At 46.2% G+C, this 13,300-nt stretch overlaps 1 protein-coding gene across 4 annotated transcripts in view; it reads right to left on the bottom strand.

The window, feature by feature from the left end:
- Positions 1-13,300, bottom strand: part of LOC135913255 (neprilysin-like) — a 170,116-nt gene that overhangs the window by 29,065 nt on the left and 127,751 nt on the right. Inside the window, exon 1 of one of the 4 annotated variants that reach the window (XM_070538391.1) lies at positions 6,502-6,517. The exons of the other annotated variants lie outside the window; for them this stretch is intronic. The gene's annotated coding sequence lies outside the window, so the exon portion shown is untranslated. Of the gene's footprint in view, positions 1-6,501; positions 6,518-13,300 lie in introns of those variants that run through there. 4 annotated transcript variants of the gene reach the window in all.

Raw genomic sequence — 13,300 nt, 5'->3', positions numbered from 1 at the left:
ACTCCGGAAATTACGACCACGTGGGGTTCTTGCACGTGCACCTAAATCTAAGTACATAGGTGTTCTCGCATTTCGGCTTCATCGAACTGCGGCCGCGTTGGCCGGGATTCAATCCCACGACCTCGTGCTTAGCAGTCCAGCACAAAGCCACTAAGCAACCCCGGAGGGTCGATGTGAACTTTATACCCATAAAGTTTCAGAATTCAAATCCATGAGCTCCGTAGAATCCGCAGCCGCCGCGAGTTGCCGCGACGAGCCCGCTCGCCATCAAAACGCCATTGAAACTTTGTGCTCGGATGGGGCTCCTGCGTTATATAACTCCAGGTGGAAGGGGGTTGCCACAAAATCCAGCACGAGTTTGCAATGTTCGCACAAAAATGTCTTTTCGGCGCATCTCGCTCATGACATGTGTGAAGCCGGTTGGATTGTCACTGGCGTGCACTCGGCGCTTCACACCGGGGTAAAAGTGCGGGTACGAGAGCTCCTCCGCATGCTCGTTGTAAAGGATGCTCAGCGGCTTCTTTCCTCACCGGGCGCAATCATGAAAAACTTGTACTCGTTCCATATCAGGGTGTTCTGTGCCAGCGTCATAATTGTGGCCGCCAGGATGGGGTCGTTCAGGACCGTGCATTTCCGAGCCACTCGATTTCGTCCCGCTCGTCCACTTCCACAATATCACCCAAGGGAGCCAACTTGCACTCGATTTTGTAGGTCTTGCATCGCGTGCTATTACAGAGCGCTTTGAGCCACGGCAGCAGATCACAGTTTCTCACTGCCTCCGCCAAGTATGTCTTCTTCGCTAGCATACGCCGCTCCACATGAGTACTGAGAGTACTGTCTTGTTCGATGGCACCAGGCAACGATGTTACCATTGCGTCCGCGTCAACGCAAACGTTCACAATTGGTCCCTTAATAGAGAATTTTAGTATAGGGGACGCAAGGCATAGGAGCCCCTAGCTCTTGGCTGCCTTTGCGTTTGGGTACGCAAGCAGTAACACGGTATATGTTAGCGGCCCCAAACGCAAGCCTCACAGAGGTCGCATGTGCTCGCAGTCATCAGTGTCTGATCGTTGCCGCCTTATCATTTTTCAGAACATGAAATGAAGCATATGAAGTAGATTAATTTATTTTCAATAAAAGCAGTTAATATATATATATAAACGACGTCTGTCGACACTAGGCAAAAGATTTATAATATTACCTACGCACCTACGTTTCGACTTAGGCCATGTCCTCGCTGGCGCAGCCATGTTCTCCGTCTGTGTGACGGGAGGGGCGGCTTGTCTCGGCTGGTCTCGCTTCTCGCAAGTTCTCGCACACCGCGAGAGCCGTGTGGGTAACGCGACTTCTTAGGGGGTAGCGATGTTTTCGGCCTCCCCAACAACCCAAGGACGCAAGTAGACGTAGCGGTCTGCGCATGCGCAATACCGTCGCCCCTAGTTTTTGCGTACGCAAGCCACTTGCGTCCCCTGAACTAAAACTCTGTAATGCTGTTTTGGCCTCCATCATGCATCGGCCATCCAATTGCATGAACGGGATTCGTGGAGATACGAGTCTCTCGCTCACCGCATTGGGTTGTGGGTGGTGCGCTGGCTTCATGGTATATTTGTAACCGTTCATTGTGGAAAGATGGTGAACGTCACCCTTCCGCTAACATATCGTCGATCATATCGTCAATCCACAGCACGCTATTGTCGGTGGAAGGCTTTAAATTTGGGGTCAGTTCCATGGTCTCATGGCCTGCATTGTTTAAAAGCCGACGCGCTGTTTTTCTCAAACTTCAATTTTAGATTGTTGCATCATTATTTCTTAAATTAAGCTACTAAGAATTGCTCAAAAGCGAAGGCACCAGTAATAGTAGACGATAAAGCTTTAACTACGCGGAAGAGATCTCTGGCACCAAACAGGAAGCCACATTTGAAATTGAGTTCTCATTATACTGTCCGACGGAAATATTGACTCCACCGCGTAATGTTTCTCGCCGTAAGTTTCTTAATCTAAAGATCACGGCTCGCAAGGCAGTTTTGCAAGCTTTATATATCTGAGTGTGTATGTATGTGTAGGGAAACTTGAGTTAAATTCTTTAATCATGCGGAGGAAAAGTGCCTGAACTAGGAAGTTTTTGTGTCTAGGAATCGGAATTTCGTGAAGTACGGAGCATCACTGGTCTGCCCCACTGCACTGCCCGTTAAGAGCCCCGACACCAGAAAAACATCTCTTTCAGGTTGTGAGTCCTCACGTTGCTTTGGAATTTTTTATTGACGGAGTTAGAAGATTTACATTGAAAGAATGAAATGGTTTGTCTCTTCTTAGCGTGCTATAATGGTAAAACTTCAGAGGAATCATTCAGTCAAAACCATGAAGTTTGGTTAGAGCAACTTAGGTGTTCGAATAACGAGGCATATGCATATCATGCCGAAGCATCTATACGGAACGTCGTGGTGACTACGGTGAAAATGATTACGACGAAAATTCGCCTGGACTGTCCATAAATTGCTATCGCAATAAACGAAATCAAACGAGACATGTGCGACCTTGAAGTATCCCAATTAGAGATTGGGGTTCTCGGAAAAAGACAGAATTTGGGAAAAAAGTCTTTCTCATTTTTTCTCAGGAAATAAAATGCGGGAAAAGCGTAGAAAAAGTCCAAATTTACTTAATAAAATGTACTTCATTAAGTAATTTTTATGACATTTGGGTTGGTGTCACTTTGTGAGCAATACGATTGAAGCGACACATTTCATCAAGTTTGTGTAGATTAGTTTACTGTGGTTGTGCTTTATGCCTCCATTTATTGTTTCCAGGTGCTTAAATTAACGCGGGACGTAGGATTCGACCTTTTACGGTGGGAGAACGACAAGGAGGACAGCCCTGGTTTCGCTCTTATTGATGGTGATCCATTCCAATAACACTACAACTTTCTCAGGACATCCTCAGGTCGTAAACTTTAGTACGTGAGGACGTCCTCAGGGCATCCCTGCACGAACGTCAAAAAACACTAATCAAGTCAATTTGACCAGCCTGAGCACATCCTCATGATGCCGTCATAATAGTGTTCGAAGATATCTTCAGCAGGAAACTTCTGTCAAGACATATCAGATGTCTTGCATACTGTGGCCATGGACGCCTTTGTCGGTATACAGAAGAGAATTTTCTTTTGTGTTAATTTGGTGCTAAAGTGGTCATGAGCCAGAATGTTAGCAATTCTGCGCACCATTTCTGAGTTGCTAGCCTGCGCTTGTGTTTTTTGGCATCAAAGCAAGTGCACTATTCTTCAGTAGTCCCGACTCAGTGTTCATTATGGTGGCACAAAAACACACTCCCTGCCCCCCCCCCTCCCATCCCCTATGTATATTGACGGAATATTTTGGCAGCACCCGTAGCCAGACTACAGTGCTGTCTGGCTGGACTACTCGGAAGAGCGCACTTCTAGAGCAACATTCTGAAGATGTTTGTTGCGACAAAAAGTTGATTCACTACACCTCATATCAAGCGAGTAATTTAATTCTGACAAGCAAAATGAAGAAAATGCCAGGTTAAGCAGCCTTAGGACATAAAGCTTCAGGAATGGCAAAAAGTGTCCTTTTACCGCCAGCAAGAGTCTCAGCAAAGCATCAAAAATTCAAAAAGATAGCGCGAACTTCTCCACCATGGCTCGTCAAGGGCTTCATTGACTTCAATAGCATTTGCATGAATCTATAGTGCAGTCTTTCTCATTAACAAAGGGCTACACTGCTTTTTGAAGCAACCAAGGTCTTAGCCTAAAAGCAAGTTTTAAGAACTCACAGAAGCCAAAACTTGGCACAAATACGAGAATAAATGTTTCGTATTTGTGAGGTAGCACATACAAGCACTGTAATTTCGTGAAGCATAGGAGTAAAAAAAAATTTCTTTATCAGTGCGCCTTGTGTCTTTATTCTGTTACAAATTTACGAAAAATTCATAACCCGCTTCCCTTCCTCCCCCCCGCCATTCCCCAGATTGAATAAGAACGATGGCGGAAGACTTCATCATTGTACACTGTTTCAACCGGGTCGCGCAAGAGAAGCTACCTAATTATGGATGTTCCTGTATCATCGTTTCGTAATATCTAAAGGCACCCACGTACCTGACGTTGTTTTTCAATGCTGCGGCGAACCCGCAATATGTAATTTGTCGCATAACAAATGCCTCGCACCCTCAATCCGAAAAGCTAAAATTCCAAAACAGTGAAGGAAAGCATACGCATATCTCTCTTTCCCAGGAGAGCATTGGAGCAGCTTCCAAGGATGGTAGATGACAATACCAAAAGCTACAAATTATCTTGGGTTAAAAAAAAACGGGTTATTTGCTGTAGATCACTTGCATAGTGCCGTCAACCCTTTACACACAGGGGTTCCTGCCACCCTTTGGAAAGGATAGACATGCACGCGACCGCAGGACGCGCGTACCAAATTTGTGGGGTCGCGCGCGCGCTGCCACAGACCTCGTCAAGTTTGCTGTTGTTGTGTTCTGGCGTAACGCATAGCACGTTCGGATCATGACACGGTCTCCGAACGCAAGGCTTGATACCCAGCAGAAAGATGGGCAGAATATCCTGGCATCCTCTCACACTTGTTGTGATGACGTTGACGAAAGCGGCGATGGGGAGGACGCGTTGACTGCAGATGCTACAAAGTTATTAGGCGGTAGAATCATTACGCCTTCCCACATTAACTCAGAGAAAAGTACACACAGACATACAAAATTATGGAGATCCAACCCACTTGTTGGAATCGATGCGAACCGATGCTGAAATACAGGGATGAATTAAATGCTTCGCCGCTAACGGTCATGCGTACAGTTTGGTGATGACAGGCAAGTGCGACTCATATATTGAATTTTTTGTGATGCTTTCTACCCGTGTGTAGGGTTGTTACAGGGATGATTCAGAGCCTGTATACACACAGAGGTACGGAAACACAAAGTTAAAAAATGCAAGAATGCATATCTTATGCGCGTTCAAATTCATAAATGTCCTCTCAACAAAATTTGGTAGTGCATTCAACATTTATAGTATGTCAAGAAATAAAATGAGCAACTAAACCCTTGGTACAAGGTAAATAAGGCTCAGTGTCTTTGCTGTTATTTGCGTGTTTACTCCTCTCTCCTGGGTGTCTAATGTACTTGTCTATTCCTCTAATCGTTATTGTGATGTCTTGAAAATAAATGTTAGTCGAAGCTCCTTCCGGCAACCCTCCGACGGCTCTAAACCACGTGTATTTAACATATCCGTAACCGAATTGATCAGTCAGCATTTAGAGAAGATGCAACATGCCGCCAGCCTCTGATCTTTTCTATCTTACATTTCAGAGCTTGCTGGTGTGGGCTCCATACCGCGAAAGCATATTCCAAAGTAGGTCGATCAAATGTTTTGTAACCGAACAGGCTAACATCGGTAGTAGCCCGCTGCAATTTCCTTGTTGGAAAGAACAAGCTTTGCTTAGGGTTTGGTCAAATGGCTGAAACAAGTGAATGCCATTGCACTGTATGTGCTATGGCGACACCAAAACACTTAAAACTGAGAACACAATCCGGAGCAATTTCCCCAATCCCATATATGAATAAAAGCTTGTATTTTCCCCTTGTTATACGAAGACAGGTCGTATAATATTATCTTAATTGATTTTCACGTTCTGTTGTTTACGACGTGTACCGAACAGATGAAGGTCCTCATTTAGCTTAATTTGAGCTCGTGTACATGTTGGTGGCGAAAAAATTATACTATCATCAGCAAAAGCTTGACTTCATTAGGTGCATATCAAGCAACATTTAAGGATTGGGTACCTCTTTTGTCAAAATGGGACACAGCCATTCTGGTGGATTGGCCATGAACGGGCACATTCCAAGTGGAACGTACCGACTCAATAAATCAAAGAAAGTAGTGTAAAGCAACTAATTAAATTATGATCGGCAAACACTTCATTAGGTGGATATCAAACAAAATTCAGGCATTCCTTGTTAGTACCACTTGTGTCAAAGTGGGACAGAGCCAATGTGGAGGATTGGCCAAGAACGGGCACCCTCCCAGCGGCACGCGCTGTATGGATAAATCAAATAAAGTGATGCAAATATACAAATCCAGGAAATATGATCAACTATCCCGTTAGTAGATCGGTGCACTTCAAACCAGGAAGCATGACATGCTGCGATATGTCGTGCAGGGTAGCAATCACGCGTGGTCATCCACGTCACGAACCAATCGGAGCCTCGCTGACTCTGGACCAGTCGGCCATACGAGCCTGACAGCTTGTCGCCGTCGCTGTTGCCCGGCATGTCGAATGCTCGGCTGAAGAAAAAGTGGTCAGTGTCATCTGGGCTGATTTGGGCGAGTATCGCAATTCTTTATTTCAGTAATGCAGCGGGAAAACTTATAACTGCGTCGTGCGCGCTTTACACATTCTTGTATATACGCTTAGTGTCTGGCTAATTAAAAATGCTGCTCTTAACTGCGCGAAAAATAGGTGTGAAATACGAACAAACCGTTGGCACGGCGACGCACGGCCGTGTTCCAGGTGAAGCCGGTGTACTGAACTCCCTGTTGAATTTGCACAGTTGTGTACCTTGTGAGCGGAACCATGCACACTGCTTGCATAGCAGCGAGAATGTACAAGAACGCGGTGCGGGAGACGTCGACCAAGAGCCGGCCCGTACCTACGCCTCGCAACGGAGACCGATAACTTACGGCAGCACAGAGTTGTCGGCATTATGGCAGTTCCCCCATACGTTTGGAAAGCGTGCCTTTGCAGTTACCCACCTCTTTTTACACTCGGACACTAAGGAAGGTTAGGATATTTGTCTGGAGATTGCGAAAGTTCGACACAAGAATTTTGTTTCCTTCATTTTTGACGCATTCAGAATTTCTTGCAATTTCATATCACTACTCGTTACCGTCGTATGAGTAGGGTCTCTTCCTATTGCTTTCTCAATATATTATCTTGAACTTATGCCAGATAAATGCTTTAAGTGGTTGGTAATAAGGTAAGCGATAGTTTTCTTCTTATAAATTGTATTATATAATGTGTCTATCCATGAAAACAACGCAACGATTACTCCTTGGGTTGAGGAAGAGAGTAGAAAAATGAATAAAACAGCCTGAGTAAACAGACCATTTTATATGTCGCTGTTTATTTACAACTTTTTCCTCGCTAAGTCACTCATGCCGCTCGGCATCATACACATGTCACGGTTGTTGGGAATTTCAGCACACCTGCGTACAATGGTGTCGCTGGAAATGAAGCTGCAACGTTCGAGGCACATGTTCCAGAAACACACACACACACAAAAAGAAATGATGATGGTGGGCAATGGTCCAAACGTGCTATGCCGCACCACGTGCGTGAAAGTGGCACCAGCGATGCGGCACAGGTGTGAGCCCGACTGTGTTATGCGCAAATAGTGAGTTCACTGAACCTTTGCCACGGCTGCGGCACGTGCGATATGCCGCGCTAAATGTGCTATATAAAGCTCAGCAGCCTGCAATTAAGCAGCGTTCCAGCTACCAGCTTGGCAGCCATACTCTTCCTCCGAATCTTCGCTTCCGTGTACGTCCGTATTCCCCGTCATGGCTTCGGTTTGGCTTCTTTTGGCTGTCTTGTGCGCGCTTGGCGCGTGCTGCAGCGCTAGTTCTGCAAGACTCACCGCGGAGTCATTGTTACGGTGGAGGCCCGATCTGGCCGCCTACCAGGACGTCAAAAAGGTGAGGTCGCTGGGCGATCAACAGTTTGATGGTATGATTCACTTCGAGGTGACAAGAGACGTCCAAGCATTCAGAAAGCTGTGCTGAACATATAGCCTACCCAACACGCTTGATTTTCCGGAGTTCCAGCACTCGCTAAAGTGCCTCCATAGCAATAACACCGCAACCAAATCCCTTAATGCTCGATAAAAGCAAATCCGCTAGAGTCCAGCTAATAGGAAATATTCTAAATGGATTTTCCTGGAAACATTGGCTGCATCCGCCATTTTTATGACGACCTCGTTTCGTGGCAACTGTAGGCTGCAAAGCTCGATGATAATCAGCGTGCGGTTATTCAGGACTGTAAGCTCGAACAATCCTCTTCATCATTCAGCAATTATTGAACGGGAACGTTCACTTTGCCGCCACGAATAGCAGTGCTAGCGGGCTTTTGCAGCCAAAAATATTCGTCCGGACGGCATTCCCAAGAGGCACACTGTTTTGAAAGCGAAACGTACACCGAGCCTCTTTCTGCGGCGACTTGCGCTTCGAACTTTAAACAAGTGCCACGAAAAATGGGTAATTCAATCTCACATATTCGCGACAAGCCTCTAAAAGAAGGTCAGCTGTAGAATGCCGCACGTTGCCTTGAAGAAAGCGCGTCGCACGGGAAACGTGAAAGATCCGGTAGTAGTGGTGCATGCTGCTCGTCGAAGCTGATAATAAAGGTCCACGCACGCAACTGAAATTGTGCTAGTGAGGTCGCACGACCTCCGCAGGCTGTCAATTCTAGCTGAATATGATTGGCGTTCGCCACTGGGTCATGAGCAATGGCTACCGGGGCTGCTATAATGGGCTGTCGCTTTTGTCATCTTTTCAGCCCTGCCTGTCAGCAAGGTCGGCTCCTACGACCTCGGTGACTGGTTTGGTGTACGTCAGAACGTTGACGCTGTGCACAGTGGAACAGCCGGTTTTGTTCAGTCTGTCCTGAAACCCGCGCTCGTCATTGAAATTTTCAGAAGTCTTCGATTTCGTCTTTGATTCCGGTCTCGGTCTAACCGCGTTGCCATGTCGATCTAAGTCGCGAAGTACAAGTGAAAGTACAGGTGGAAGATCGTCCGCAGCGTGATACACGGAACACTGTTCATGTCCTTTCTTTTCGTGTAACCATTATCATCATCACAGTGTTCCTCGCTTTCCCTTTCCCCATTTGTTTGTCTTCTTTCCTTACGCAACACTGAGGAGCAAGCGAGATCATAGTAGTTCAGGCTTTTCTCTCACAGCTTATAATATATATATATATATATATATATATATATATATATATATATATATATATATATATGAAGCGGTCTGCGCTGGACGCATGAAAGAAGACGAAGGAAGGTGCTAGGGGAGAAGTGAGAAGGAAGAAGTTGGAATAAAATGGCGGACGACACCCGTCTCACTTAGATGATGTCATTTCTGTTGCCGTTCTAGTTAGGAACGCTACATTTTGGCGCAGCCGACAGTTTTCGAAGACTAGCGATGCGGGTGACGTTTTTCGTCGACCAGGCGTCATCAGAGTCTGTTGTGTTCACCCGATACCAAGTGCACGGTGAGCCAGCGACGGACCTTCCTCTTGAAGTTAGTTCTACCGCGCTGATCAACGTGGTACTGCAACAAGCTGCAATCAGCCGCCAAGCCCTCGTGCAAACAGGATCGGTGACAGTGAATCTACAACTGCAGACACTGAGCGAACTCGTTCTGGAACCCATACGACGTGGCACCCTCAAAGAGGAAACGCCTGCCGGGAAGGTGAGCCTAGACTTGAGTGTTATGGAACTGCAAAGGAACATTCTACAACAGATCGAAATAATGAGAACTTTCGTCCAAGCGCTTAGTCGAGAGCAGTCAGCACGAAGTATTGTTGAACCAGATGTTTTTGAAGGAAAATCGCAAAATGCACACTACTGGCTGTGTTTTTTCGAGTACGCCTGTGACAAGAATCTGTGGCACTCCGACGACACAAAGATTTTGCATCTGCGCCGCTATTTGGGCGGTATAGCCAGAAAATGGTATGACGTGCAACTCATGGATTATGGAACAGCATGTTGGGAACTGTGGAAAAGCAACTTTTTAGGGGCTTTCGAAGGCAACGCAGTAGAAAGATGGGATGCGGCACTGCGGTTCAGTTATACAGGTGGCTCTCTGCTTGAGTACTGTCTTGAGAAGCGTCGCCTGTTGTATTCTGCAGAACCGAAGCTGTCGTCTTCTGCTGTTGTAGCTTTGATAACGCAAGGGTTGTGTATCGAGATCCGTTGTCATGTCCAGCTCAAAGGTCCAAGAACGTTTGATGACCTTCTGAACTTTCTACAGACCTCAGTGCCAAGAATTACATCGAGAAGACAGCCAGATGGTAGAACAGAGCAACTTGATTCCAATCTAGAGTCGTTGCCGTCAACTGACTGTGAACACAGCTTCATAAACAAATCTCTGGGAAGCGTAAATCATGACTGTGAGGATGGTGAAGAACCAATTACCGCAGTTCACGGCAACCTACTTCCACATAATCTGTCTACCGTGCATCACAAGCCCCAGAAAAAGAGCTTCAGTGAGACAGTATATTTGGTGTCGTCAAGCTTATTGTACGCCCCCATTAAGGTAGATGGCATTGAAGTGAAGGCTCTCGTTGACAGTGGAGCTTCGGTATCTATTATCAACAAGACTCGAGTGGATGCCAGTCGTCTGCACGCTGGTAGAATATTGCGTGTCCAAGCCTACGATGGGTCATTGACCATGCATAGCGAATGGGTAACCCTGGCTATTGAATTTCAAGGAAATGCTATTACCAGTGACGTATTGGCCATTCCCAATGTCACCTACGATTTTCTTTTGTCCCGTCCAGACATGAAAAAACTTAAGATGAACCTCTATTGGGATGACAAGGTAATGGCCGAAGACACGATAAGAACAGAAGACCCTGGTGAAGAACCTAGTGTATCAAGGCTAATTTTTCACCACGAAGACATCAAGACTAAGTACCCAGAGCTTGTATGCATAGGAAGCTACCCTCCAGCAATGAAATCCCATGTCGTTCCTTTCGAGCTCGCAGATAAAACAGTGGTTCGTAGAACCCCCTATAATATGTCCAGAGATAAAAAGGTGTGGCTGAAAAAGGAGTTGCAAGAAATGTTAGACGCAGGTATCATCCGGCCTTCTGTATCCCCATTTGCTTCTCCTATCACTATTGCACCTAAAGAAGACGGGACATTCCGCCTCTGCACAGACTACCGGGCTCTCAATCGTCAAACTGAATTGATACCTTATCCAATGCCGAGAATCGACGACATCATTGACGAAACCGGTGGTTGCCATTGGTTTTCACGAATAGATCTCTGCAAGGGCTTTTGGCAGATTCCACTAAGTGAAGAAACGAAGAAGTACACCGCGTTCATAACCCCATTTGACTTGTTTGAGTACAACCGCCTACCATTTGGTTGGAAAAACTCCCCTGCGTGGTTTCAGAAGATTATGACGGACATTCTGAAACCTTACCTGGGCACATTTTGCAATGTGTACATCGACGACATCATCATCTACTCAAAGACAAAGGACGAACACCGTCGTCATCTTTCAAAAGTTCTTCATGCCCTCAGTCTTGCCCAACTCAAAGTCAACTTCAAGAAAAGTGCGTTCTTTCAAGATACCGTAGTATTTCTTGGCAGGGTGTTTGATGGATAGACTAAAAGCACCAAGCAAGAATCGGTAGAGAGAATCTCCAAGCTGGTAAAGCCTTATGATGTGCACTCCCTGCGCGTTTTTCTTGGCCTTGCAGGACACTTCCGGGCGTTTATCAAAGACTACGCACTGAGAACAAGGTGCCTCACACGTTTAACTCAGAAAGACGTGCCTTTTCATTGGGACGAGAAGTGCGAAGCTGTCTATCGTGAGCTTGTAAAACTAATATCGTCGGACCCCATCTTGCGAATACCGGATTTTTCCTTGCCTTTCGTGCTGAACACGGACGCATCACATTATGCTACCGGTGCAGTTCTATACCAGAAGCCATCCAAACAAGCTGATCAAACCAAACACTACGTCGTGGGGTACTACAGCTATACCCTGAAACCCGCCGAAATCAATTACTGTACCACAGAAAAGGAAGCTCTGGCCGTCTTAAAAGCTGTGCAGTACTTTCGTACTTACCTGGAAGGTGCCAAATTCATACTTTTCACGGACCATCAAGCATTGACTCAACTTCTGAGCATGGCCCAGCCAAGAGGCCGCATTGCTAGATGGGTGAACTATCTGCAACAATTTGATTTCGTAATTTCGCACCGTCCTGGCCCACTCCTCACTGACGCTGACGCACTATCAAGATTACTTGTACAGGAATCAAGCAATAATCCAGATACAATCAATCATATTAAGCTATGGGAAGGTACAGAAGAGCTCCAGTTTATCAATGGAAGGTATCACGTACCACCAACTATGATTCCAAGGATTCTTCATCTATACCACGACACCCCTGAATCGGGTGGACATGATGGCTTTTGGCGCACTTATAAGAAATTGCTCATGAGATTCACATGGCCGGGCATGAAAAACGACATCAGCCATTACATCCGCACATGCCACCTCTGCCAGGTGAACAAAGTTAAATTCAAGCAATCGACAGACGTTATGACAAACCCTGAATATTCAAGCATCCCGTTCGAAGTAATTCATTTGGACTTCGCGGAGCTCAAAAAGAAGGGGGAAGGAGTCAAGCGAACGCAAGCTTTCTTGCTCTCCATAGATGAGTGCACACGGACGATTGCGGCTAAAGCTGGCAAAGAAGACGCAAACAGCGTAATAGACCTCCTCAAAGCTGAGTGTTTTAAACACACAAAGACGCTCGTCTGCGACAACGGGCCGGCTTTTCGGAGTGCCAAATTATCAAAGTGGGCCCAGGACCACGGCATCATGATAAAGTATTCTTCTCCATACCACCCGGCAGCAAACGGCCTAGCGGAACGTGCCATACGAGACATCAAACAGTATCTGAAGATGTATCCAGACTTTGCCGGTGGCTGGAAGTGCTGTCTCGAGGCCGCTGTGAAGCATCACAACAGATCATACACCACGAGTTTAGGCTGCAGCCCTCATTTTGTAACTTCAGGTACAGCGCCCATACTTCCTGCAGATCGTGAGCTAGGTCTCCTGGAGAACCTCGAACTTGCGGAAGTAAGGAAAACTGTCAAAGAACAGGAGATCTACAAGCGCCGCATGAAGCGAAACTTTGATAAAAGGCACAGTAGCGAGATACCGGACATACAGCCTGGAGACTATGTCCTTGTAAGGAAAGGAGCTGTGCCCTCAAATTCAAAATATTGCGGACCATTTCAAGTTATTAAGACTGCATGCCAGCATGGAATATTGAAGAATGTCTGGTACACCGGAGCCTCGGGCCAAACGGAGTGCGCCGCTATTGGAAACGTATTCAAGTATTACCCCAGGAGGTGTAATTAAAAGAAATCCGGAAGAGTGAAGCGGTCTGCGCTGGACGCATGAAAGAAGACGAAGGAAGGTGCTAGGGGAGAAGTGAGAAGGAAGAAGTTGGAATAAAATGGCGGACGACAC

The sequence above is a fragment of the Dermacentor albipictus genome, chromosome 5 (genome assembly GCF_038994185.2).
Source record: "Dermacentor albipictus isolate Rhodes 1998 colony chromosome 5, USDA_Dalb.pri_finalv2, whole genome shotgun sequence".
NCBI lineage: Eukaryota > Metazoa > Arthropoda > Arachnida > Ixodida > Ixodidae > Dermacentor > Dermacentor albipictus.
Note: the sequence above shows the minus strand (reverse complement) of the source record. Positions and strands in the feature narration are given on the sequence as shown.